The sequence below is a fragment of the Balaenoptera acutorostrata genome, chromosome 3, assembly GCF_949987535.1.
Source record: "Balaenoptera acutorostrata chromosome 3, mBalAcu1.1, whole genome shotgun sequence".
Lineage (NCBI taxonomy): Eukaryota > Metazoa > Chordata > Mammalia > Artiodactyla > Balaenopteridae > Balaenoptera > Balaenoptera acutorostrata.
The window spans coordinates 80,724,074-80,751,035 of record NC_080066.1 but is presented as its reverse complement, the minus strand read 5'-3'; the positions used below and the strand labels follow the sequence as shown (position 1 = coordinate 80,751,035).

At 38.8% G+C, this 26,962-nt stretch overlaps 1 protein-coding gene across 6 annotated transcripts in view; it reads left to right on the top strand.

Moving 5' to 3' along the window:
- The window catches only part of TEX9 (testis expressed 9), a 261,325-nt gene that overhangs the window by 6,013 nt on the left and 228,350 nt on the right, over positions 1–26,962 (top strand). The window contains exon 3 of one of the 6 annotated variants that reach the window (XM_057542208.1): positions 10,107–10,140. The exons of the other annotated variants lie outside the window; for them this stretch is intronic. The gene's annotated coding sequence lies outside the window, so the exon portion shown is untranslated. The remainder of the gene's footprint in view (positions 1–10,106; positions 10,141–26,962) is intronic. 6 annotated transcript variants of the gene reach the window in all.

The following is a 26,962-nucleotide window of genomic DNA, read 5'->3' as shown; positions in this document are numbered from 1 at the left end:
ATTGAGCTATTAATTTGGTTTATGTTCTCCTTATATTTTCCCTCCTCTCCATTCCAAACATGCTTCAAGGGAGTTTTGTGTTTCTAGGCAGAAAGAAGTTGACAGGAGCTCCATATTAGACCATTCCAGGGGGCACCACTCACATTGTAATTGAAGCCTCCTGGACCACAACTCCTTAGGATGCACTGTCAATGTTACCCCTGGAGTTGTGCCCAGCAATTTGTCTTCCAGGTTCCTTGCTCCTAGAGGGATTTTGCTAGGGGGTTCAAGAGGTAGGGGCATCTGGTGAGGGAAAGGAGGAAAGAGAGAGAAGGAAGGAGGGGTTGTGCGTAGGTGGAACTGTTGCAAAAGAAAAAATTTCCCAAACTGGAAAAGAGTCAAAGTTCAGGGTTGCAGTAGTGGAGACACCAGCCCTCTTTCCTCGATCACCCCAGACCTCAGATAGATGCATCGTGCCCTATGGAGGCTGGATCGCCCTGCCACTCTTGGTCTATGAGCAGAGCTGTTGCTTGGCTTCTAGGGACCATGTATCCCTGAACAATGAAGATGTCAAAGTCCATCTTCCCCCATTTTCTGGGCTCAACATAAATCTTCCAGACTCTAGTGCATTTCTAGGGAGGAACGGAGGGAAGCCCAGTAATAACTGGGATTGGATTTCCTTCTGCTTCAGTGGAATTAAGGCTGGGATCATTTAAGTCTGAGGTGAATTTAATTTGATTTAAACACAATAAAGAAACGTGACATTTCTTGCACGCCCACATTTGTACTTACAGCTTTAAACCTAGCTAGTGGTGGATACTATATACGAAGCAGTGTCAAGCGAGATGTGTAAGATTAAGCATCACAGTGAATGGCACAGCTAACAACTGCTGAGGGAGTTAAGAGAAGGCAAAGAGCAAATGGAGTTAAAGTAAAAGGAGGTGGCTTCACGGAGGGCTTCGGACAGAGTTAGAGTGTAAGGAAAGGGAAGAAGTTTATGAAAGTGGGAGAAAGAACGGCAGCAAGCCAGAAGGGAAAAGCAGTGTGAACAGAAGCAGGAAAATCAGCATGACTAAAGAGACAAACAGGAGACTGGCCTAACCGGAGTGAATAGCTGATGATAAAGGTTGCGCTGGGTACCAAATTCCAAATCTCTGCTTCTGTCCTCGCTGTATAAGGCAGGGTTGTATCAGAGAACAACCAGTAGAATATATTATAAATTTCTTGTAATATTCATTATGATCACATATTTATCACAATATTTATTGTAATTATTCTATTATATAATTTAAAGGAACTGGCTTGCCTGATTGTGCCGGTTAATAGGTCCAAACTCTGTAAGGCAGGCCAGCAGGCTGACAGGCCAGAAACTCTTGGGCGGGAACAGGCACTGCAGTTTACAGGTGGCATTTCTTCTTCCTTAGGAAAAAATCTTAGTTTTGCTCTTAAGGCCTTTCACTTGATTAGATGGAGCCCACCCAGAATATCAAGGATAACCTCCTTTACTTAAAGTCAAATGATTGTAGATGTTAACCACATCTAACAGAATTCCTTCACAGCAACACCTAGGTTAGCATTTAATTGAATAACTGGTACATTAGCCTAGTTAAATTGACACATAAAACTAACAATCACATTCACTACACTCTATGTCATCCCTCATGTATTTGAGAAGAGGAGGAAGTCTTCAGACTTTCTTCTTAGGAACCTCAGGAAAGAGCCTTTCCTATGAAGGAGGCCAACTTGTGTCCTTTCCTTGGGTATATTTATTTTCTTTGCTCTTTTTTGTATATAAATATACATACTCCCAGGAACTTCCTGTTTTTCTTCATCCTTCCCTCCCGCCCCCATTACCTGAAGTTGTACCAAGTAAGAATTGTGGTTTGATGTTAGTATGGGTTTTTTTTCTAATCTTTTGTTTTTTGTTTTTCCTATTTATAGTGCCTCTAATGTACCTATTAGCATCATTCTCCTGAGTTGGCCAAACCCTCAGGTTTCTGCCTTCTGTAGCTACCTTCTAAAGGGCTCAGCTGATGTAAGCCTCCATCCTTGTCACTTGTAACCCTGGGTCTGTGGTTGGAACAGGGCTCAGCATCCAACATAAGGGCAACCAATCCCCTGGCTGGACAGTGACCTGTGAGCTGGCTAAATATAAGGTCTTTGCTCAAGGAAGAGGTTAGTAATTAATTAACAAATTGATTCCTTTCTTGGAGAATATGAATATGATAAAGAGAGACAGTTAGGCAGTTGGCGGTAAAAAAAAAAAATAAAGTAGCTAAGAGACACAAGAGAGGCAGACCTCAGAAACCATTAGGCAGCAGCAACCAGTCGAGGGAATAAGTAAGAGGCAACTGTGAGAAGACAAGCAGAAAAGGCTTTCAGAAGATAAGATAGTTGCTTAGTAATGGTAGGAGCAATAGGCCCAGAGATGGATAGAAACTGAGGAGGTTTTCTGATGGAGCTCCAGAGTAAGAGGGCACAAATGAGGAAGAGCAGGTTATTGGCCAGGCCTTGGGGAAATCCAGAATAACTGACCAGAAACCCAGGAGCAGACTTATAAGTGACTTCATACAGACTTGAAGAGAGCTAGGGAACTAAAAGTCCATTTAGGTTCCAATGCAGTTCTAGCAAGTGGTTTATTTCCTCAGATCTCCAGGAGAAGGTTTCCATTGCTACCTTACTTTAGGGTGGATCTCTCTCTTCCAAAAGGTTCTTACACATGCGGTTATGGTCCTGACCGTCTGAAGGGCTCAATTAAATGTCAAGAATTGCGTCCTCTTGATAGTCTTACCTTATCCATTCCTCATCTCACCCGCACCCAGGTTGAGTTAGCTGTCCCTTTTCTGTGGTCCTTTAGGACCTCACACAGCCTTATGTCAAAGACACTATCTCATTATATGGTAATTGTAGGTTTACTTGTCAATTTCTTGTACCTACCCTCCCCACCATTGGCTCCAAGTACTGTGAACTGTATGTGGTTAGGATGTATGTTTTTATTCTTTTCTGTATCTCCTACATATAGTACAGTCCCTACCATAAAGTAGCCAAATAATAAATGTTTGTTGAGTTGAATTATTGAATTAGAGAGAGCTCCTTTTGTTTAGGCCAAGAAAAAAAAAAAGGCAGAATGCAGGAAAAAGCAGAATGGGCTAATAAGAAAACTCAATAGCTTGTCCGTAATAATAGTGCAGGTACTAAGAACTTAGTTAATTCATACTTAAAGTTCATGTCTCTGTGACTATACAAAAATTTCCCAAGCAGCCAAATTTTGTCTGTTCAGCTAGACATCTGGTGCTATGATTCTCCAGTTTTAAAGGTACTTTGGCCAGCCCTCTTCCTTTTAAGGAGAAGAGTCAGCTACGTTCTCCCTTCAGCCTCCAGTTTCTCATCTGAATTCAGATCCACACTCTTGGACAGGCCAGGCTTGAGGCTCACTCTCAGGGACATCCCCTGGGCTTCGGAGCTGAGAATCCAGGACCCAAATCCCAGCCATACCCCTTGCCACTTTTGTAGTCCCAGACAAGTCCCTCACAACTCTCTGAGCCTTGGTTTCGAAGTGGTAGAATTGGGGAAATAGGACTCCCTTACATAGTTATGCTGAATGTTTGATGAAAAATATTTGTGAAAATACCTAGCACAATGTTTTATACTTAGTAAGAGCCAAATAAATGTGAATTTCCTGTATATGTTATTCCTGAGGAGGTGGAGAAGGAAAGGGAAGACATAGGATGATGGTGGAGGACAAGGACCTTGACAGTGACTGGGGCCCTGAAAATCAAAAGGGCCAGCAGCTGAGGGACCGTGTGCCACCACTTGAAAATCTGATAAAGCACAGGTCTTAGTCATCCAAAGCCACACTGCACCTGAGGCAGCTGCCACAGGAGATTTTTTGATCAGAGTGTGGAAGGACATTCAAACCCTGCCAGGTTGAAATTGGGGCACAGTTGATAGTGAGATAGGCATCATTAATGGCAAGGGAAAAAGTTTTTGCCTACACCAAGCAGAGAAAATTTTGAGATTCATCTAATGCTGTGTCAGAGAGCTCTGAGAATGTACAGAGGCAACCCCTGCAAATAAACCCAACACTGGAAATGGAGAAAGAAGGGAAGGTGTTAATAATCAATTGAGGAATCTCAGAGTTTTCATAGGAACATCACATCCATATGTATCCCTTCTGAGGTCCCGAAAGAAAGCCCAATGAGACCAGCTACTCTTCCCAGGGACTTAAGAGTCCAGATAATGTGTGTGTGTGTGTGATTGAGGGAGAGGGGCGTCAGGGTTTATGTTTTCCAGCTGCTCTAGATAGAGCAGGATTAAAAACTGTTAAAGTTAGCTCATCAACAGGCTAACTGAACAGGCTACCTGACAGGCAGGGATTGAGGTATGGCAGGATGGGGGTAGCATTCCAAAACAGGATGAGCTTGTGAGTCAGATTTTTCTGACTGAAAATGTCACAGATGTCACCGATTGCTGCCTAATGTGTCATTTGTTATCGGGCAGAAAATGTGGCTAAATGATTACAGCTCTGCAGCAACCGGTGTCTCCCACCCTCATGAAGGAACACTTTTTTTTTTTTTTTAAGTAAATTCTTTTTCTTTTTTAAATTAATTAATTAATTTATTTATTTTTGGCTGTGTTGGGTCTTCGTTTCTGTGTGAGGGCTTTCTCTAGTTGTGGCAAGCGGGGGCCACTCCTCATCGCGGTGCGCGGGCCTCTCACTATTGCGGCCACTCTTGTTGCGGAGCACAGGCTCCAGACGCGCAGGCTCAGTAGTCGTGGCTCACGGGCCCAGTTGCTCCGCGGCATGTGGGATCTTCCCAGACCAGGGCCCGAACCCGTGTCCCCTGCATTGCCAGGCGGATTCTCAACCACTGCACCACCAGGGAAGCCCAAGGAACACTTTTTAATTGAATGGACCAACCAATCTATTTTTTTTTGTTTTGTTTTTTTTAATTAATTTATTTTATTTTTTTTGGCTGTGTTGGGTCTTCGTTTCTGTGCGAGGGCTTTCTCTAGTTGTGGCAAGTGGGGACCACTCTTCATCGCGGTGCGCGGGCCCCTCACAGTCGCGGCCTCTCTTGTTGCGGAGCACAGGCTCCAGACGCGCAGGCTCAGTAATCATGGCTCACGGGCCCAGCCGCTCCGCGGCATGTGGGATCTTCCCAGACCAGGGCCCGAACCCGTGTCCCCTGCATTGGCAGGCAGACTCCCAACCACTGTGCCACCAGGGAAGCCCCACCCAATCTATTTTTAAAGGCAAGTGACTCAAGACGAAGTACCCCTTTTCACTCTAGTTGGTGAACATCGTTTTCTCATTTCGAGTCCCCTCAGAGATGCTGTTGGAGTAGGGCTTCAATGTTCTTTCTGTGTCGTAGATGCTCTTTCTGAGTATATTTTTAAATGTTTTGAAATTTTAAAAATGGTAAGATATAAGTTACCACCCACAAATAAATTATATTTAATGGTGTTTTGAAAGAGTTAGTTTTAAAATCCTGTGTATGAAGATTAAATCAAGACGTCAGACTGAAGGAAGCTTACCTCTACCAAATCTTACGAAATGACAGAAAAGGTTGAGAGATGGGGGAAAGGGGAGAGGAATAATTGGTAACCGGACTGGGGACAAAAAAGTGTCATCAGTGTATCAGAAAATTTGGAAATTTTTCTTGGAAAAACACATTAGAGCACCTGAACCTCAAATACTCCTAAGCTTAAGACTGCTAAAGGAGTAGGAGCAATTTCAGGGCTGCTCCCATCTCAGAAAGAGCAGATTCAGTGCGTAGAGGGTGCTAGCATAATGACCAGAGCAATGAATGAAGACATAGCAGTTGGAGCAGCTGGACTGCTGATCTTCCCTCTTCCTGCCTAGAATTGTCCACAGATTAAAGCAGTGAGCCTGTGGGTCCTGGGAGCCAAAGACAGAATAATAGCAGTGGACTCCAGGAGGGACAGGGAGACCCCTCGCTCTGAAATCACTCTGCCCAGCAGTATGTCCTTCCCGTCTCCTCTAATCACCAAAGTCAACCCACATTAAGCAGAAGTAGAGCACTAAAAGGAATTTTCATTTACAAAGTAAAAGATTAATCAACATCAGAATAACAAAAGTTCGTAGAGGCACCAACCTCAGTAAATACTGAAATAATACCTGTAGAAAGATAAATGAAATGGTAAGTATAAATTTCATCTTATTTTAAGAAAAATATAACTATAAGTAAAATATACACTTATAAATGCTACAAATTAACAATTATCTTCAAAGAGATTAGGACATTATTACATTAGTGGAAAGGAAGCAAACAGTGATCTTAGGGGTTAAAAACATGATTTTCAAAATAAGAAAACTCAGCAGATGTGTATCACCACATGAAATTCCTTGAAAGGATAACTGACTTTTGGATGAATTTTAATAAAATAAATAATGAATCCAAGAAAGTTGAAGATATTCAAGAAACAGTGGAAAGGAAAGAAACTAGTTAACTTGTCTAATTATGACCTGTGTTTAAAAATTAGTAACATAAAATTAACATCTAGATTAGATGCTGGCAGACTTTTTCTGTAAAAGACCAGAGAGTAAATATTTTCAGCTTTGTGGTCCATACAGACTCTGTCTTAACTACTCAGCTCTGCTGCTATAGTGTGAAGGCAGCCATAGATAATATGTAATTGAATGGGCCTGTTTGTATTCCAATAAAACTTTATTTACAAAACAGGCAGCAGGACAGATTTAGCCTGCCTGCCACCCCTGTTTTGGATGAATGCAACATAAAGATGGCAGAGACAAGGTGTGATGAAGAGATAAGAGGGAAGTTCTAAAAGTGTGTAAAACACACACATACACAACCAGATGGCAGGGAAAAAGTCAAATCATCAGTAATCACAGTATGTGACAAATGGATACAATTTCCTAAATAAAGACAGAAAAATCTCAAAATCTTTAAAATAACAACATGTCTAGTCAGAAGGTATTTAGAAGAAATACATCTAAAAAGAAAGTTGAAAATAAAAGAACATACAAAGATAAATAAGCCAAATAACTAAAAATAGTTAACAAGTATGGTAATATTAATGTTAGACCAAAAAAGAAGAATTTGATGTAAAGAGGATTTGACAAGATAAAGAACATTTATGTTGATGAAAAATACAATTCCATAAGAAGGTCAATTAATAATGAACCTTTACAAACCTAACAATATAACATCAAAAGTCATGTTTATAATATAACATATAAAGTTAAAACTGATAGAAATACAGGTAGTGATGAAAAATACACAGCTATTTTGGAAGACTTCAACTCAGAAATTGACAGATCAAGTAGGAAAAAAGGAAGCAAGTGTAGTGAGGATTTGAATAACACAATAAAGAAACTTGACTGAATAGGTGTAAAGGACTATATACAATAAATGGTGAATGCATAATCTCTTCAAACACACATGCAACATTAACTACTTTCTAAAACAAAGAAAGAAAAGAAAATGTTAATAAATTCCCAGATAAGAAATCATTCAGGTCACATTCTTTGATCACACTGCAATACAATTTGGAGTTAGTACAAAAGAATACAATTTTTATAACTTGGAAATAAAAAACCCACACCTTTAAATAACTTTAACTTAGAATAACTTTAATGAAAAGAAATGTAAAATGAAGCTATCAATTATTTAAAAATAACAATACCAAAAATTTATTAAACATTACTATACAACCAGCTTTGTGCTAAGTGATCCACCTGGATTGTCTCATTTTATTATCACAATAATCCTGAGAAGTTGATTCCATTATCATCTCATTTCACAGATGAAGAACTGAAACACAAAGCTCTGTTAAATAACCTGCCCAAGGGCACATAGTCCATAGATGACAGAGTCGGGATTTGAACCTAGATAGTGTAGTCCAGAGCCAGTATATTTAACTGCTACAACAAGAAGAACAATGAGATCAATACAATTCAAAATCTATACATACTCAGAGAAAACTTATAGCCCTGGATGCATACATTAGAAAATAGGAAAAGACTGAATGGAAGTAAATCGTGCATACAGTTCAAGAAGCTAAAGGAAGAAAAATTAAAATATATAAGGAAAGTATTACTAAAGAAAAAACCAGAAATGCATGAAATAAGGAGTAGAGTTAATCTGAATAAAATTAAAACTGATCATCTGAAAAGAACCAAAAATATCAAAAGTCTAGAATGTTTAATCAAGGTTAAAAAAAAAAGAAAAGAATTATCAACCTTTGAAATAAGAAAGGGACACTATAAGTATAGAGTAGATTCTAAAAAATCTGAGATGAATACTAACTTTAAGATAATAAATTAGAAAATTCTAGATTAAAATAATTTCTGGAAAATAGAAATCACCAAAATTGACCCATGAAGAAATAGTCACCTTAAAACAACAAACAACAACAATAAAAACAATGAGAGCATTGAAAAGGTAGTCAAAGCTCTCTCATAAAAGGTCACCAAACAAAGATGGTTCTATAACTAAGGAACAAATAATCCCTATGGTATATTAATTAGTTAATCCAAAGCATGGAAAAAATAGAAAGTTTTCTAACTCATTTACATTGGAGCTGACATGGCCTGAATTTTAAAACTGGCAAGGAAAGCATACACTCACTTATGAACACATATACAGATATCTTAAGTATTAGTATTCGTAAAGTGAATCCAGAAATGTATTTTTTAAATGTCATAACTAAGAAGGATTTATCTAAGCTATTCAAGGCTGATTCAAAATTCAAAATATATTAATGCAAATCGTTACATTCAAAATAAAAAAAAATATTAAGAGATGTAAAAGACGTTTGATACCATTTGACATCTATTTTTTTTAACATCTTTATTGGAGTATAATTGCTTTACAATGTTGTGTTAGTTTCTGCTGTATAACAAAGTGAATCAGCTATAAGTATACATGTATCCCCATATCCCCTTCCTCTTGCGTCTCCCTCCCACTCTCCCTACCCCACCCCTTTAGGTGGTCACAAAGCACAGAAGCCTGTGCTATGCAGCTACTTCCCACTAGCTATCTGTTTTACATTTGGTAGTGTATATATGTCCATGCCACTCTTTCACTTCGTCCCAGCTTACCCTTCCCCCACCCCGTGTCCTCAAGTCCATTCTCTACGTTTGCGTCTTTATCCTGTCCTGCCCCTAGGTTGATTAGAAAGAAAACCACTTTTGCAAACCAGAAATAGAAACTTCTCTGTTTTAATGAAAGATATCTGCATACACAAGCATCATACCTAATGAAGTATTAGAAGCTTTCCCACTAAAGTTTTTTCAATATTGCTTTGAGAGTCCTGGCTAATGCTATATGATAAGAAAAAGAAAGTTAAAAGTGGCAAACCAGGAGAAAATATTTTCAAAATATATATTATTACATTTAATAAAGAACACCTCAAAATTGATAAGAAAAATATAAACAACCTAATAAAAACATGTGCAAAGGATCTAAATAACCACTTCAATAAGGAGAAATGTAAATAATGAATAAAAAATAATTTAAAATAACAGTGAATTGCATTTTTTTTTTTTTTTGCCCTTAGAACTGGCAAATTTGTAAGAGATTGATAATATCTAGTGTTTATAAAGATGTTGGGAAACAGGTATTTTCATATACTGTTGGTCAGAATGAAATTTGTAAGACTTTCTTCGAAAGCAATTTAGCAGAATTTACCAAAATTTTTACTCTACAATTTCTTTTACTCGGAAATTTTGTTTCTACTGTTTTAGCCAAAAGAATTGTTCATAGTGCACAAAAAAGAAAATACTTGTTTGTGTGCACTAGGAAATTTTAAGAAAGTTTGTTGCAGCATTGTTTCAAATAGTGAAAAATTAGGAGTAATTTATATATCTGTTAGTAGGGAAATTAATTAATTATGTTACATTGATACAATAGAATACTGTGCAGCTGTTAAAATGAGACTGATCTGTATTCGACAGAAAGAGCTGAGAGATGTATTTTTAGGCTAAAAATAAAATTACAGAATTATTGTGAAGTGTGAATGTGAATTTTTTAATGTTACACATACATGTGTGTATACATATATATATGTGTACATATATATGTGCAGGTAAATGTATAAAAAATAATTTGGAGGTAGAATCACCTAATGGTTTTTTTTAGGGAGGACAGCAAGAATGAGGGACAGGAAACAGAGGTAAGACTAATGTTTTAGTCTCTATATTTCAGTGTTGTTTGAATCTTTCAGTGAAAATATATCCTGTAAATTTCTATGATTTTTTAAAGTTTTTTTTTTGAGTTTTAACATACTGAGACTAAAGTGCACAAATTATAAGTATATAGCCCAATGAATTTTTACATGTGTATTACTCATGTAACCACTACCCAGATCAAGATGTAGAATATTTCTGCTCCCTAGAATGCTCTATCGTGGTCCTCCATTGTACCCACCACCGCAGATTATTTTATCTGTCCCTGAAATTCATAGAAATAGAATCATACAACTTGTTCTAATTTTGTGTCTGGCTCTTTTTGTTTCATACCATATCTACTATACTAATCCATGTTGTCAGTTCTTTTCTATTGCTTATAGTATCCCACTGTATGAATACACCACAGTTTAGTTTTCCATTCCTCTGTTGATAGACATTTGAGTTATTTCCAGTTTGGGGCTATTAGGAAGAAAACTGCTATGACTTGCCTTGTACATGCCTTCTGTGATATTCATGCATTTCTCTTATATACCTAGTACTGGAACTGCTGGGTCATAGAGGAGGTTTTAGTAGAGTGATTCAAGGTGGTTGTAACAATTTACACTTTCATTAGTGTATATGGAAGTTCCAGTTCCAGTTGCTCCATATTCTGGCTACCACTGCATATTGTCAGTTCTTTTCATTTTAGCCATTCTGAGAAGTCCGTACTGATATTACATTTTGGTTTTATTTTTATTTTCATTTCCTTGATAACTAATCATATGGAACATCTTTTCATGTACTTATGTCCATGCTGATATTCTCTTTTATAAAACTCCCACTCAAGTTTTTTCTCATTTTGTTTGAGCTGTTTATCTTCATTGTGTTGTTTATCTTTTTCTTACTGATTTGTTGCCATTCTTTAGATATTGTGGCTATGAGATATTTTTTGGATATATATGCTATATCTATGATATGTGTATATAAACATGCATATATATATGCATATATATCACAAATTTCTCTTAGTCTGTGAATTTCTGGTTCACTCTCTTGATGGTGTACTTCGATAAATAGAATTTCAGAATTTATAAATCTTTTATGGTTCATGGTTTTTTGGGTCTTATTTAAGAAATCACTGCCTACCCCAAGGTCATGGAATTATTCGTCCATGTTATCTTCTAGAACAGGGGTCAGCAGACTATGGCCCATGTGGCCTGCCACCTGTTTTTGTAAATAAATTTTTATTGGAACACAGCGATTCCATTTCATAAATGTATTGTCTATGGTTGCTTTTGTGCTGTAACAGCAGAGTTGAGTAGTTGCAACAGAGACCATGTGGACCACAAAATTGAAAATATTGAGTATCTTGTACTTTACAGGAAAAATTTACTAACCCCTGTTCTAGAAAATTATTGATTTCCTTTCATATTAGGCCTATAATCCAATTGGAATTAAGTTTTGTAAATGGTATAAAATAGGGTTAAAGTCTGTTGCATATGAATTATCTAATTGCTCCAGCATCAATTTTTGAAAAAAAAAAACTCATTACCACAAAATTGCAGTAGCACCTTTGTTGTATATCAGTTTACTATATAGGCATGGGCCTGTTTCTAGACTCTCTCTTCTATTTCACTGTTTGTTTATCTATCACTGCACCAGTACCACACTATCTTAAATATTGTAGGTTTATGCTAAGTCTTGGTATCTGATATTGTAAATCTTCCAACAATTTCTTCTTCCTGATTTTTTGGCTCTTGCATTTCCATATAAAGTTTAGAATTCCCTGATAAATTTCCACAGAAAACCTTGCTGGGAATTTGTCTGTGACTGCATTGAATCAAAAAATTAATTTTGGGAGAATCGACATCTTTATAAAACAGAGTCTTCAAATCCATGAGCATGGTATATTTATCTATTTGTTTAAGTGTTCTATGGTTTTCCCTACAATGTTTTGTATTTTTCAGTTTAACAATGTTGCATGTGTTTCATCAGATTCATTCCTAGATATTAGACCGTTTCCAAAGCTATTGTTAATAGTGTTGTATCTAAAATTTTGACTAATTGTTTTTGCAAGTATAATATATAGAAATGCAATAGATTTTTATATATTGACTTTGTATCTAGTGACCTACCTAAATTCATTTATTAATTCTAATAGTGTACATATTTTTTTGAGGTTTTCTATATTGACAACCACGTCACCTGGAATTACATTTTTACTTGCTCCTTTTCAATATTTATACCTCATAATTCTTGTTTTGTGCCCTTTTGCACTAATTGGGACCTACGGAACAATAATTAACAGAAATGATGAAAACGAATGTATTTGAATTGTTCTGAACTCAGGGAGAAAGCACTCAACATTTCACCATTAAATATGTGAGCAATAGACTTTTTATATGTAAACTTAATCATATTAAAGAGGTTCTCTTCTATTCCTAGTTTGCTGAGAGTTTTTATCATGAACTAGTGGTTAATTTAATTGGATGCCTTTTTGTATCTGTTGAGGTAATCATATGGCCTTAACGTTCACTTTTTGTTAAAGAAGTGAATTATATTGATTAACTTTCAAAATTTAAACCATTAAAAAAAAAATTTGGGGCCACACCCCGTGGCATGTGTGATCTTAGTTCCCCGGCTAGGGCTCAAACCCACGCCCTCCATTGGAAGGTAGAGTCTTAACCACTGGACCACTGGGGAAGTCCCTAAACCATTTTTTATTCCTAGAATAAGTGAATTTGGTCATGACGTAGTGCATATATTCTCTGGATTTGATTTTCTAATATTTTATACTAATGTGTGTATCAATTAATAAGAAGTACTCTTATGCAGTTTTCTTTTTTTTTTTTCCCCATTTTTTTTAACATCTTTATTGAAGTTTAATTGCCTTACAATAGTGTGTTAGCTTCTGCTTTATAACAAAGTGAATCAGTTATACATATACAATATGTTCCCATTTCTCTCCCCTCTTGCATCTCCCTCCCTCCCACCCTCCCCATCCCACCCCTCTAGGTGGTCACAAAGCACCGAGCTGATCTCCCTGTGCTGTGCGGCTGCTTCCCACTAGTTATCTATTTTACATTTGGTAGTGTATATATGTCCATGACACTCTCTTACCCTGTCACATCTCACCCCACCCCCTCCCCATATCCTCAAGTCCATTCTCTAGTAGGTCTGTGTCTTTATTCCTGTCTTGCCACTAGGTTCTTCATGGCCTTTTTTTTTTTTTTTCCCTTAGATTCCGTATATATGTGTTAGCATACTGTATTTGTTTTTCTCTTTCTGACTTACTTCACTCTGTATGACAGACTCTAACTCCATCCACCTCATTACAAATACCTCCATTTCATTTCTTTTTATGGCTGAGTAATATTTCATTGTATATATGTGCCACATCTTCTTCATCCATTCATCTGTCGATGGACATTTAGGTTGCTTCCATGTCCTGGCTATTGTAAATAGAGCTGCAATGAACATTTTGGTACATGACTCTTTTTGACCTATGGTTTTCTCAGGGTATATGCCCAGTAGTGGGATTGCTGGGTCATATGGTAGTTCTATTTGTAGTTTTTTAAGGAACCTCCATACTGTTCTCCATAGTGGCTGTATCAATTTACATTCCCACCAACAGTGCAAGAGTGTTCCCTTTCCTCCACACCCTCTCCAGCATTTATTGTTTCTAGATTTTTTGATGATGGCCATTCTGACCGGTGTGAGATGATATCTCATTGTAGTTTTGATTTGCATTTCTCTAATGATTAATGATGTTGAGCATTCTTTCATGTGTCTGTAGGCCATCTGTATATCTTCTTTGGAGAAATGTCTATTTAGATCTTCTGCCCATTTTTGGATTGGGTTGTTCGTTTTTTTGTTATTGAGCTGCATGAGCTGCTTGTAAATCTTGGAGATTAATCCTTTGTCAGTTGCTTCATTTGCAAATATTTTCTCCCATTCTGAGGGTTGTCTTTTGGTCTTGTTTATGGTTTCCTTTGCTGTGCAAAAGCTTTTAAGTTTCATTAGGTCCCATTTGTTTATTTGTGTTCTTATTTCCATTTCTCTGGGAGCTGGGTCAAAAAGAATCTTGCTGTGATGTATGTCATAGAGTGTTCTGCCTATGTTTTCCTCTAAGAGTTTGATAGTGTCTGCCCTTACACTTAGGTCTTTAATCCATTTTGAGTTTATTTTTGAGCATGGTGTCAGGGAGTGTTCTAATTTCATACTTTTACATGTTGCTGTCCAATTTTCCCAGCACCACTTATTGAAGAGGCTGTCTTTTCTCCACTGTATATGCTTGCCTCCTTTATCAAACATAAGTTGACCATATGTGTGTGGGTTTATCTCTGGGCTTTCTATCCTGTTCCATTGATCTATATTTCTGTTTTTGTGCCAGTACCAAACTGTCTTGATTACTGAAGCTTTGTAATATAGTCTGAAGTCAGGGAGCCTGATTCCCCCAGCTCCATTTTTCGTTCTCAAGATGGCTTTGGCTATTCGGGGTCTTTTGTGTTTCCATACAAATTGTGAAATTTTTTGTTCTAGTTCTGTGAAAAATGCCAGTGGTAGTTTGATAGGGATTGCATTGAATCTGTAGATTGCTTTGGGAAGTAGAGTCATTTTCACAATGTTGATTCTTCCAATCCAGGAACATGGTATATCTCTCCATCTATTTGTATCATCTTTAATTTCTTTCATCAGTGTCTTATAATTTTCTGCATACAGGTCTTTTGTCTCCTTAGGTAGGTTTATTCCTAGATATTTTATTCTTTTTGTTGCAATGGTAAATGGGAGTGTTTTCTTAATTTCACTTTCAGATTTTTCGTCATTAGTGTATAGAAATGCAAGAGATTTCTGTGCATTAATTTTGTATCCTGCTACTTTACCAAATTCATTGATTAGCTCTAGGAGTTTTCTGGTAGCATCTTTAGGATTCTCTATGTATAGTATCATGTCATCTGCAAATAGTGACAGCTTTACTTCTTCTTTTCCGATTTGGATTCCTTTTATTTCTTTGTCTTCTCTGATTGCTGTGGCTAGGACTTCCAGAACTATGTTGAATAATAGTGGTGAGAGTGGGCAACCTTGTCTTGTTCCTGATCTTAGTGGAAATGGTTTCAGTTTTTCACCATTGAGGACAATGTTGGCTGTGGGTTTGTCATATATGGCCTTTATTATGTTGAGGAAAGTTCCCTCTATGCCTACTTTCTGCAGGGCTTTTATCATAAATGGGTGTTGAATTTTGTCGAAAGCTTTCTCTGCATCTATTGAGATGATCATATGGTTTTTCTCCTTCAATTTGTTAATATGGTGTATCACATTGATTGATTTGCGTATATTGAAGAATCCTTGCATTCCTGGGATAAACCCCACTTGATCATGGTGTATGATCCTTTTAATGTGCTGTTGGATTCTGTTTGCTAGTATTTTGTTGAGGATTTTTGCATCTATGTTCATCAGTGATATTGGCCTGTAGTTTTCTTTCTTTGTGACATCTTTGTCTGGTTTTGGTATCAGGGTGATGGTGGCCTCGTAGAATGAGTTGGGGAGTGTTCCTCCCTCTGCAATATTTTGGAAGAGTTTGAGAAGGATAGGTGTTAGCTCTTCTCTAAATGTTTGATAGAATTCACCTGTGAAGCCATCTGGTCCTGGGCTGTTGTTTGTTGGAAGGTTTTTAATCACAGTTTCAATTTCAGTGCTTGTGATTGGTCTGTTCATATTTTCTATTTCTTCCTGGTTCAGTCTCGGCAGTTTGTGCATTTCTAAGAATCTGTCCATTTCTTCCAGGTTGTCCATTTTATTGGCATAGAGTTGCTTGTAGTAATCTCTCATGATCTTTTGTATTTCTGCAGTGTCAGTGGTTACTTCTCCTTTTTCATTTCTAATTCTATTGATCTGGGTATTCTCCCTTTTTTTCTTGATGAGTCTGGCTAATGGTTTATCAATTTTGTTTATCTTCTCAAAGAACCAGCTTTTAGTTTCATTGATTTTTGCTATTGTTTCCTTCATTTCTTTTTCATTTATTTCTGACCTGATCTTTATAATTTCTTTCCTTCTGCTGGCTTTGGGGTTTTTTTGTTCTTCTTTCTCTAATTGCTTTAGGTGCAAGGTTAGGTTGTTTATTCGAGATGTTTCCTGTTTCTTGAGGTAGGCTTGTATTGCTATAAACTTCCCTCTTAGCACTGCTTTTGCTGCGTCCCATAGGTTTTGGGTCGTCGTGTCTCCGTTGTCATTTGTTTCTAGGTATTTTTTGATTTCCCCTTTGATTTCTTCAGTAATCACTTCGTTATTAAGTAATGTATTGTGTAGCCTCCATGTGTTTGTATTTTTTACAGATCTTTTCCTGTAATTGATATCTAGTCTCATAGCGTTGTGGTCGGAAAAGATACTTGATACGATTTCAATTTTCTTAAATTTACCAAGGCTTGATTTGTGACCCAAGATATGATCTATCCTGGAGAATGTTCCATGAGCACTTGAGAAAAATGTGTATTCTGTTGTTTTTGGGTGGAATGTCCTATAAATATCAATTAAGTCCATCTTGTTTAATGTATCATTTAAAGCTTGTGTTTCCTTATTTATTTTCATTTTGGATGATTTGTCCATTGGTGAAAGTGGGGTGTTAAAGTCCCCTACTATGATTGTGTTGCTGTCAATTTCCCCTTTTATGGCTGTTAGTATTTGCCTTATGTATTGAGGTGCTCCTATGTTGGGTGCATAAATATTTACAATTGTTATACCTTCCTCTTGGATCGATCCCTTGATCATTATATAGTGTCCTTCTTTGTCTCTTGTAATAGTCTTTATTTTAAAGTCTATTTTGTCTGATATGAGAATTGCTACTCCAGCTTTCTTTTGATTTCCATTTGCATGGAATATCTTTTTCCATCCCCTCACTTTCAATCTGTATGTGTCTCTAGGTCTGAAGTGGGTCTCTTGTAGACAGCATATATATGGGTCTTGTTTTTGTATCCATTCAGCCAGCCTGTGTCTTTTGGTGGGAGCATTTAATCCATTTACATTCAAGGTAATTATCGATATGTATGTTCCTATTCCCATTTTCTTAAATGTATTGGGTTTGTTATTGTAGGTGTTTTCCTTCTCTTGTGTTTCTTGCCTAGAGAAGTTCCTTTAGCATTTGTTGTAAAGCTGGTTTGGTGGTGCTGAACTCTCTCAGCTTTTGCTTGTCTGTAAAGGTTTTAATTTCTCCATCGAATCTGAATGAGATCCTTGCTGGGTAGAGTAATCTTGGTTGTAGGTTTTTCTCCTTCATCACTTTAAGTATATCCTGCCACTCCCTTCTGGCTTGCAGAGTTTCTGCTGATAGATCAGATGTTAACCTTATGGGGATTCCCTTGTGTGTTATTTGTTTTTTTTCCCTTGCTGCCTTTAATATGTTTTCCTTGTATTTAATTTTTGACAGTTTGATTAATATGTGTCTTGGCGTGTTCCTCCTTGGGTTTATCCTGTATGGGACTCTCTGTGCTTCCAGGACTTGATTAACTATTTCCTTTCCCATATTAGGGAAGTTTTCAACTATAATCTCTTCAAAAATTTTCTCAGTCCCTTTCTTTTTCTCTTCTTCTTCTGGTACCCCTATAATTCGAATGTTGGAGCGTTTAATGTTGTCCCAGAGGTCCCTGAGACTGTCCTCAGTTCTTTTCATTCTTTTTTCTTTATCCTGCTCTGTAGTAGTTATTTCCACCATTTTATCTTCCAGGTCACTTATCCTTTCTTCTGCCTCAGTTATTCTACTATTGATCCCATCTAGAGTATTTTTAATTTCATTTATTGTGTTCTTCATCATTGCTTGGTTCCTCTTTAGTTCTTCTACATCCTTGTTAAATGTTTCTTGCATTTTGTCTATTCTATTTCCAAGATTTTGGATCATCCTTACTATCATTATTCTGAATTCTTTTTCAGGTAGACTACCTATTTCCTCTTCATTTGTTAAGTCCAGTGTGTTTTGAGCCTGCTCCTTCATCTGCTGTGTGTTTTTCTGTCGTCTCATTTTGCCTATCTTACTGTGTTTGGGGTCTCCTTTTCACAGGCTGCAGGTTCGTAGTTCCCGTTGTTTTTGGTATCTGTCCCCAGTGGCTAAGGTTGGTTCAGTGGGTTGTGTAGGCTTCCTGGTGGAGGGAACTAGTGCCTGAGTTCTGGTGGATGAGGCTAGATCTTGTCTTTCTGGTGGGCACGTCCACGTCTGGTGGTGTATTTTGGTGTGTCTGTGGCCTTATTATGATTTTAGGCAGCCTCTCTGCTAATGGATGGGGTTGTGTTCCTGTCTAGATAGTTGTTTGGCATAGGGTGTCCAGCACTGTAGCTTGCTGGTCGTTGGGTGAAGCTGGGTCTTGATGTTGAGATGGAGATCTCTGGGAGATTTTTGCCGTTTGGTATTACGTGGAGCTGGGAGGTCTCTTGTGGACCAGTGTTCTGAAGTTGGCTCTCCCACCTCAGAGGCACGGCCCTGATGCCTGGCTGGAGCACCAAGAGCCTTTCGTCCACACAGCTCAGAGTAAAAGGGAGAAAAAATAGAAAGAAAGAAAGAAAGAGGCTATAATATAGTGAAGTAAAATAAAGCTATTGTAAAGCAAAGCTATACAGACAAAATCTCACCCAGAAGCATATACATATACACTCACAAAAAAAAGGAAAAGGGGAAAAATTAATATCTCCTGCTCCCAAAGTCCACCTCCTGAATTTGGGATGATTCGTTGTCTATTCAGGTATTCAACAGATGCAGGCACATCCAGTTGTTTGTGGAGTTTTAATCCGCTGCTTCTGAGGCTGCTGGGAGAGATTTCCCCTTCTCTTCCCTGTTCGCACAGCTCCCGGGGTTCAGCTTTGGATTTGGACCCGCCTCTGTGTGTAGGTCGCCTGAGGGCGTCTGTTCCCCGCCCAGACAGGACGGGGTTAAAGGAGCAGCTGCTTTGGGGGCTCTGGCTCACCCAGGCCGCGGGGAGGGAGGGGTACAGAGGAGGCGGGGCGAGCCTGCAGCGTCACAGGCCGGCGTGACGTTGCACCAGCCTGAGGCGCGCAGTGCGTTCTCCTGGGGATGTTGTCCCTGGATCCCGGGACCCTGGCAGTGGCGGGCTGCACAGGCTACCGGGAGGGGCGGTGTGGAGAGAGACCTGTACTCACACACAGGCTTTTTGGAGGTGGCAGCAGCAGCCCCAGCGTCTCACGCCCGTCTCTGGGGTCCGCGCTGATCGCCGCGGCTCGCGCCCTTCTCTGGAGTTCGTTTAGGCGGCGCTCTGAATCCCCTCTCCTTGCGCGCAGCGAAACTAAGAGGCAAGAAAAAGTCTCTTGCCTCTTCGGCAGCTGCAGACCTTTTCCCGGTCTCCCTCCCGGCTAGCTGTGGTGCGCCAACCCCTTCAGGCTGTGTTCACGCCGCCAGCCCCAGTCCTCTCCCTGCGCTCCGACTGAAGCCGAGCCTCAGCTCCCAGCCCCGCCCGCCCCGGCGGCTGAGCAGACAAGCCTCTCGGGCTGGTGAGCGCTGCTCGGCGCCGAGCCTCTGTGCGGGAGTCTCTCCGTTTTTCCCTCTGCGCCCCTGTTGCTGTGGGATCCGCGCTGATAGCCGCGGCTTGCGCCCTTCTCTGGAGTTCGTTTAGATGGCGCTCTGAATCCCCTCTCCTTGCCCGCCGCGAAACAAAGAGGCAAGAAAAAGTCTCTTGCCTCTTCGGCAGCTGCAGACTTTTTCCCGGACTCACTTCCGGCTACCTGTGGTGCACTAAACCCTTCAGGCTGTGTTCACGCTGCCAGCCCCAGTCCTCTCCCTGCGATCCGACTGAAGCCGAGCCTCAGCTCCCAGCCCCGCCCGCCCCGGCGGGGGAGCAGACAAGCCTCTCGGGCTGGTGAGCGCTGCTCGGCGCCGAGCCTCTGTGCGGGAATCTCTCCGTTTTTTCCTCTGCGCCCCTGTTGCTGTGGGGTCTGCGCTGATAGCTGCGGCTCGCGCCAGTCTCTGAAGTTCGTTTAGGCGGTACTCTGAATCCCCTCTCCTCGCGCACCAGGAAACACAGAGGGAAGAAAAAGTCTCTTGCCTCTTCGGCAGCTGCAGACTTTTTCCCCGGACTCCCTCCCGGCTAGCTGTGGCGCACTAGCCCCCTTCAGGCTGTGTTCACGCCGCCAGCCCCAGTCCTCTCCCTGCAATCCGACCCGAAGCCGAGCCTCAGCTCCCAGCCCTGCCCGCCCCGGCGGGGGAGCAGACAAGCCTCTCGGGCTGGTGAGTGCTGCTCGACGCCGAGCCTCTGTGCGGGAACCTCTCCCCTTTGCCCTCCGCACCCCTGTGGCTGCGCTCTCCTCCGTGGCTCCAAAGCTTCCCCCCTCCGCCACCCGCAGTCTCCGCCCGCGAAGGGGCTTCCTAGTGCGTGGAAACCTTTCCTCCTTCACAGCTCCCTCCCACTGGTGCAGGTGCCGTCCCTATTCTTTTGTCTCTGTTATTTCTTTTTTCTTTTGCTCTACCCAAGTACGGGGGGAGTTTCTTGCCTTTTTGGAGGTCGGACGTTTTCTGCCAGCGTTCAGTGGGTGTTCTGTAGGAGCAGTTCCACGTGTAGATGTATTTCTACTGTATCTGTGGGAAGGAAGGTGATCTCTGCGTCTTACTCTTCCGCCATCTTCTCCCTCCCCCTCATGCAGTTTTCTTTTCTTGTAATTTCCTTGTATATTTTTGTATCAGGGTTATGCTGGTCTCATAAAATGAATTAGGAAGAAGTGCTCTCTCTCTATTCCTTAAAAGAGGTTGTACAAGATTGGTATTATTTCTTTCTTTAAGTGCTTGGCAGAAATCACCAGTAAAGTCATCTAGACTCGAATTTTCTTTGGGATAGATTTTAGTTACAGATTTAATGTATTTCTTTCTTTTATTATTTAGTTATTTTACCTTATCCATTTTTTCCTTTTTATTTTTTAATTGAAGTATAGTTGACATACAATATTATATTAGTTTCAGTTGTACAACATACTAATTCAGCATTTATATACATTACAGACTGATCACTACAATAAGTCTAAGTCCATCTGTCACCATACAAAGTTATTACAATAGTATTGACTATATTCCCTGTGCTGTACATTACATCCCTATGATTTACTTATTTTATATCTAGGAGTTTTTACCTCTTATTCCCCTTTACTTGTTTTGCTTAACCTCCTACTCCCCTTCCCTCTGATAACCACCAGTTTGTTCTCTGAATCTATGAGTCCGTTTCTGTTTCGTTTTGTTTATTCACTTGTTTTGTATTTTATTTTATTTTTTTATTTTTTGCAATGTTGTCAGTTTTATTTTTGCATAGGAAAAACATCATAATGACTAATGAGAAGATTGAAATGGTCTCTGTGAATCATCATCTCTTGCCAGTGGTTATTCAGATTCAGAGTGGAGTATGGGATACTGTCTCCTTAATAATTTGTCAAAAGCAGTGGTTCTCAACCAGGGGCAGTTTTGCCCCTGAGGGGTTGTTTTGTATTTTAGATTCCACATGCAAGTGATAACATAGAGTATATATCTATGGCTGAGTAATATTCTCTTATATATATATAATACATATATCTATATAATATATATGTATCTCACATCTTCTTTATTCCTTTGTCTATAGATGGACATTTAGGTTGCTTCCATACTTCCACATTGGCTATTGTAAATAATGCTGCAATGAACATAGGGGTACATATATATTTTTGGATTATATTTTCATTTTCTTCAGATAAATACACAGAGGTGAAATTGCTAGATCATATGATAGTTCTATTTTTAGTTTTTTGAGGAACCTCCATACTGTTTTCCATAGTGGCTGCACCAATTTACATCCTTACCAATGGGGCATGAGGGTTGCCTTTTCTCCACATCTTTGCCAACACTCATTATTTGTTGCCTTTTTGATAATAGCCATTCTGAGAGGTGTGGGGTAATATCTCCTTGTGGTTTTGATTTGCTATTCCCTGATGATTGTTGATGTTGAGCATGTTTTCATATGTCTGTTGGCCATCTGCATGTCTTCCCTGGAAAAATGTCTATCATGTCCTCTGCCCAATTTTTACTTGTTTTTGTTTGATGTTGAGTTGTGTGAGTTCTTTATACATTTTGGATATTAACCCCTTTTGCAACTATCATCTCCCATTTAGTAGGTTGCCTTCTCATTTTGTCAATGGTTTCCCTTTCTGTGCAAAACCTTTTTAGTTTGTTGTAGTTCCATTTGATTATTTTTGCTTTTGCAGCCTTACCTGAGAAGACAGATCCAAAAAAATTATTGCTAAGACCAATATCAAGGAGCATACTGCCTATATTTTCTTCTAAGAACTTTATGGTTTCAGAATGAACATTTAGATCTTTAATCCATTTTAAATTTATTTTTGTAAATGGTGTAAGAAAGTGATCCCGTGTCATTCTTTCCCGTGTAGCTGACCACTTTTCCCAACACCATTTATTGAAATCAGTCTTTCCCCACTCTATGTTCTTGGCTTCTTTGTTGTAAATTAATTTGCCATATAAATGTGGGTTTATTTCTGGGCTCTCTATTCTGTTCCATTCATCTATGTCTGTTTTTGTGCTAGTACCATACTGTTTTGATTACAGTTGCTTTGCAGTATAACTTGAAATCAGGGAGCATGATGCCTCCAGCTTCGTTCTTCTTTCTTTTTTTTTTTTTAAATATTGCCATTTATGTGAACTTGTGATGTTTTGGGGTTTTTTTAAATTTTTATTTATTTATTTATTTATGGCTGTGTTGGGTCTTCGTTTCTGTGCGAGGGCTTTCTCTAGTTGCGGCAAGTGGGGGCCACTCTTCATTGCGGTGCGCGGGCCTCTCACTATCGCGGCCTCTCTTGTTGCAGAGCACAGGCTCCAGACGCACAGGCTCAGCAATTGTGGCTCACAGGCCTAGTCGCTCCACGGCATGTGGGATCCTCCCAGTCCAGGGCTCGAACCTGTGTCCCCTGCATTGGCAGGCAGATTCTCAACCACTGCGCCACCAGGGAAGCCCCTGTTCTTCTTTCTTAAAATTGCTTTTGCTATTCAAAGTCTTTTGTGGTTTTATACAAAATTTAGAATTATTTGTTCCCGTTCTATGAAAAATGCCATGGGTATTTTGATAGGGATTGCATTAAATCTGTAGGTTGCTTTAGGTAGTATGGTCATTTTAATAATATTAATTCTTCCAATCCATGAGGACAGTATATCCTTCCATTTATTTGTATTGTCTTCAATTTCTTTCATCCACAGTCTTAATATTTTCAGAATACAGGTCTTTCACCTCCTTGGTTAAATGTATTCTTAGGTATTTTATTCTTTTTGATGCAATTACAGTTGTAGATGGGATTGTTTTCTTAATTTCTCTTTCTGGTAGTTTATTATTAGTGTATAACAGTGCAACAGATTTCTATATATTGAAATCTTGTATCCGGCAATCTTACTGAATTTATTCATTAGTTCTAATAGTTTTTGGTAGTTTTAGGGGTTTTTTCTGTATAGTATCATGTCATCTACAAATAGTGACAGTTTTATTTCTTGCTTTCCAATTTGGACGCCTTTTATTTCTTTTTCTTATCAGATTGCTGTGGCTAGGACTTCCAATACTATGTTGAATAAAAGTGATGATATGGGCACCCTTATCTCGTTGCTGATCTTAGAGAAAGAGCTTTCAGCTTTTCACCCTTGAATATTATGTTAGCTGTGGGTTTGTCATATATGACCTTTATTATGTTGTGGTAAATTCCCTCTGTACCCACTTTCTGGAGAGTTTTTGTCATAAATAAATGTTGAATTTCATCAAATGTTTTTTTCTGCATCTATTCAGATGATCATATTATTTTTATCCTTTGTTTTCTTAATGTGATGTATCATGTTGATTGATTTGCAAATAATGAATCAACCTTGCATCTCTGGAATAAATATCATTTGATCATGGTGTATGATCCTTTTAGTGTATTGTTGAATTTTGTTTGTTAATATTTTTTTTTTTTTTTGTTTTTTTTGTTTTTAAAGGAACTCCTTTATTTACTTATTTATTTATTTATTTTTGGCTGTGTTGGGTTTTCATTTCTGTGCGAGGGCTTTCTCTAGTTGCGGGAAGTGGGGGCCACTCTTCATCGCGGTGCGCGGGCCTCTCACTTTCGCGGCCTCTCTTGTTGCGGAGCACAGGCTCCAGACGCGCAGGCTCAGTAGTTGTGGCTCACGGGCCTAGTTGCTCCGTGGCATGTGGGATCTTCCCAGACCAGGGCTCGAACCCGTGTCCCCTGCATCGGCAGGCAGACTCTCAACCACTGCACCACCAGGGAAGCCCCTTGTTTGTTAATATTTTGTTGAGGATTTTTGCATCTATGTCCATCAGGGATATTGGTCTGTAATTTTTTTGTAGTATCTTTCTCTGGTTTGGGTATCAAGGTAATGCTAGCCTTGTAGAATGAATTTGGAAGCATTCATTTCTCTTCAGTTTTTTTAGTAGTTTGAGAAGGATGGGTATTTACTCTTCTTTAAATCTTTGGTGGAATTCATCTGTGAAGTTGTCTGGTCCTGGACTTTTTTTCGTTGGCAGTTGTTTGATTACTGATTCATTACTAGTGAACAGTCTACTCAAATTTTATATTTCTTCCTGACTTATTCTTAGAAGAGTGTATGCTTCTAGGCATTTATCCATTTCTCCTATGTTGTCCAATTTGTTGGTGTATAATTGTTCATAGTAATGTCTTACAATCTTTTTTATTTCTGAGGTCTAAGTTGTACTTCTCTCTTTTTTCCAATTTTATTTATTTGAATTCTGTCTCTCTCTCTCTCTCTCCTTGAATGAGTGTGGCTAAAGGTTTATCACTTTTGTTTATATTTTTAAAGAATCGGCTTTTAGTTTCATTGATTTTTTCTATTGTATTCAATCTCTAATTTATTTATTTCAACTGATTATTATTGTCTTCCTTCTACAATACTAACTTTGGGGTTTGCTTGTTCTTCTTTGCTAGTTCCTTTGGGTGTAAATTTAGGTTGTTTATTTGAGATTTTTCTTGTTTCCTGAGGTAGGCCTGTATTGCTATAAATTTCCCTCTTAGAACTACTTTTGCTGTGTCCCATTGATTTTGGAACATTGTGTTTCCATTTTCATTTGTCTTAAGGAATTTTTTGATTTCCTCTTTGATTTCTTCATTGACTCATTGGTTGCTTAGAAGCATATTGGTTAGCGTCCATGTATTTGTGGGTTTTTCCTAGTTTTCTTCTTGTAATTGATTTCTAGTCTCATAGTGTTATGGTCAGAAAAGATGCTTGATATAATTTCAGTCATCCTAAATTTATTGAGACTTGTTCTGTGGTCTAACATGTGATCTATCCTGGAGAATGTTCAAGGTGCTCTTGAGAAGAATGTGTAGTCTGCTGTTTGGGGGTGGAAAGTTCTACATATATCTGTTAAGTACATCTGGTCTAATATGTCATTTAAGGTCAATGTTTCCTTATTGATTTTCTGTCTGGATGATCTGCCCACTGATGTAAGTGTGGTGTTTAGGTCCCCTACTATTACTGCGTTATAGTCAACTTTTCCTTTTATGTCTGTTAATATTTGCTTTATGTGTTTAGGGGCTCCTATGTTGGGTGCATAGATATTTACAAGTGTTATGTCACCTTGTTGGATTGATCCCTTTGTCATTATGTAATACCCTTCTTTGTCTCTTGTTGCCATCTGGGTTTTAAAGTTTATTTTGTCTGATATAAGTATTGCTACCCCAACTTTCTTCTCATTTCCATTTGCATGGAATATCTTTTTTCATCCCTTCATTTTCAGTTTGTGTCTTTACAGCTAAAGTAAGTCTCTTGTAGGCAGCATATATATGGGTCTTCTTTTTTCTTCTTTAATCCATTCAGTCACCCATGTCTTTTGATTGGAGAATTTATTTACATTTTAAGTAAATATTGTTAGATATGTACTTATTACCATTTTGTTACTTCTATTCTGGTTGTTTTTATAGTTTTTCTCTGTTCCTTCCTTCTTTTTTTGCTCTCTTCCCTCGTGGTTTGATGACTGTCTTTAGGGTTATGTCTGGATTCCTTTCTTTATTTTTTGTGTAACTGTTATAGGTGTTTGGTTCGTGGTTACCATGAGGCTCATATATAACAACCAATGTATATTTCAGTCTATTTTAACTTGATGGTCACTTAAGTTTGAATGCTTCTAAAAATGCTACATTTTTTACTCCCCCCTTCCAATGTTTTATGTTTTGGATGTCATATTTTACACCTTTTTATTTTTTGTATTGCTTAACTAATTATTTTATTTTTTAATTTATTTATTTTTCTTTATTTCTTTGGCTGCTTTGAGTCTCAGTTGCGTCACGTGGGATCATTGTTGGGGCATGTGGGATCTTCTGCCATGGCGCTCGGGCTCTTTGTTGCAGTGCACAGGCTTCTCTCTAGTTGTGGTGTGCGGGCTTCTCTCTAGTTGTGGCGTGTGGGTTTTCTCTCTCTAGTTGTGGTGTGCAGGCTCCAGGGTGCATGGGCTCTGTAGTTTGTGGCACATGGGCTCTCTTGTTGAGGCGCACGAGCTCAGTAGTTGTGGCACGTGGGCTTAGTTGCCCCGTGGCATGTGGGATCTTAGTTCCCTGACCAGGGATGGAACTTGCATCCCCTGCATTGGAAGGCAGATTCCTTACCACTGGACCACCAGGGAAGTCCCTAATTATTTTAGATAGATGATTTTATTACTTTTGTCTTTTAACCTTCATACTAGCTTTATCGGTGGTCGATCCACTATCGTTACTATGTGTTTGCTTTTACTAATAACACTTTTTCTTTCATAATTTTCTTGTTTCTAGTTTTGGCCTTTTCTTTTCCATTTAAAGAAGTCCCTTTAACAT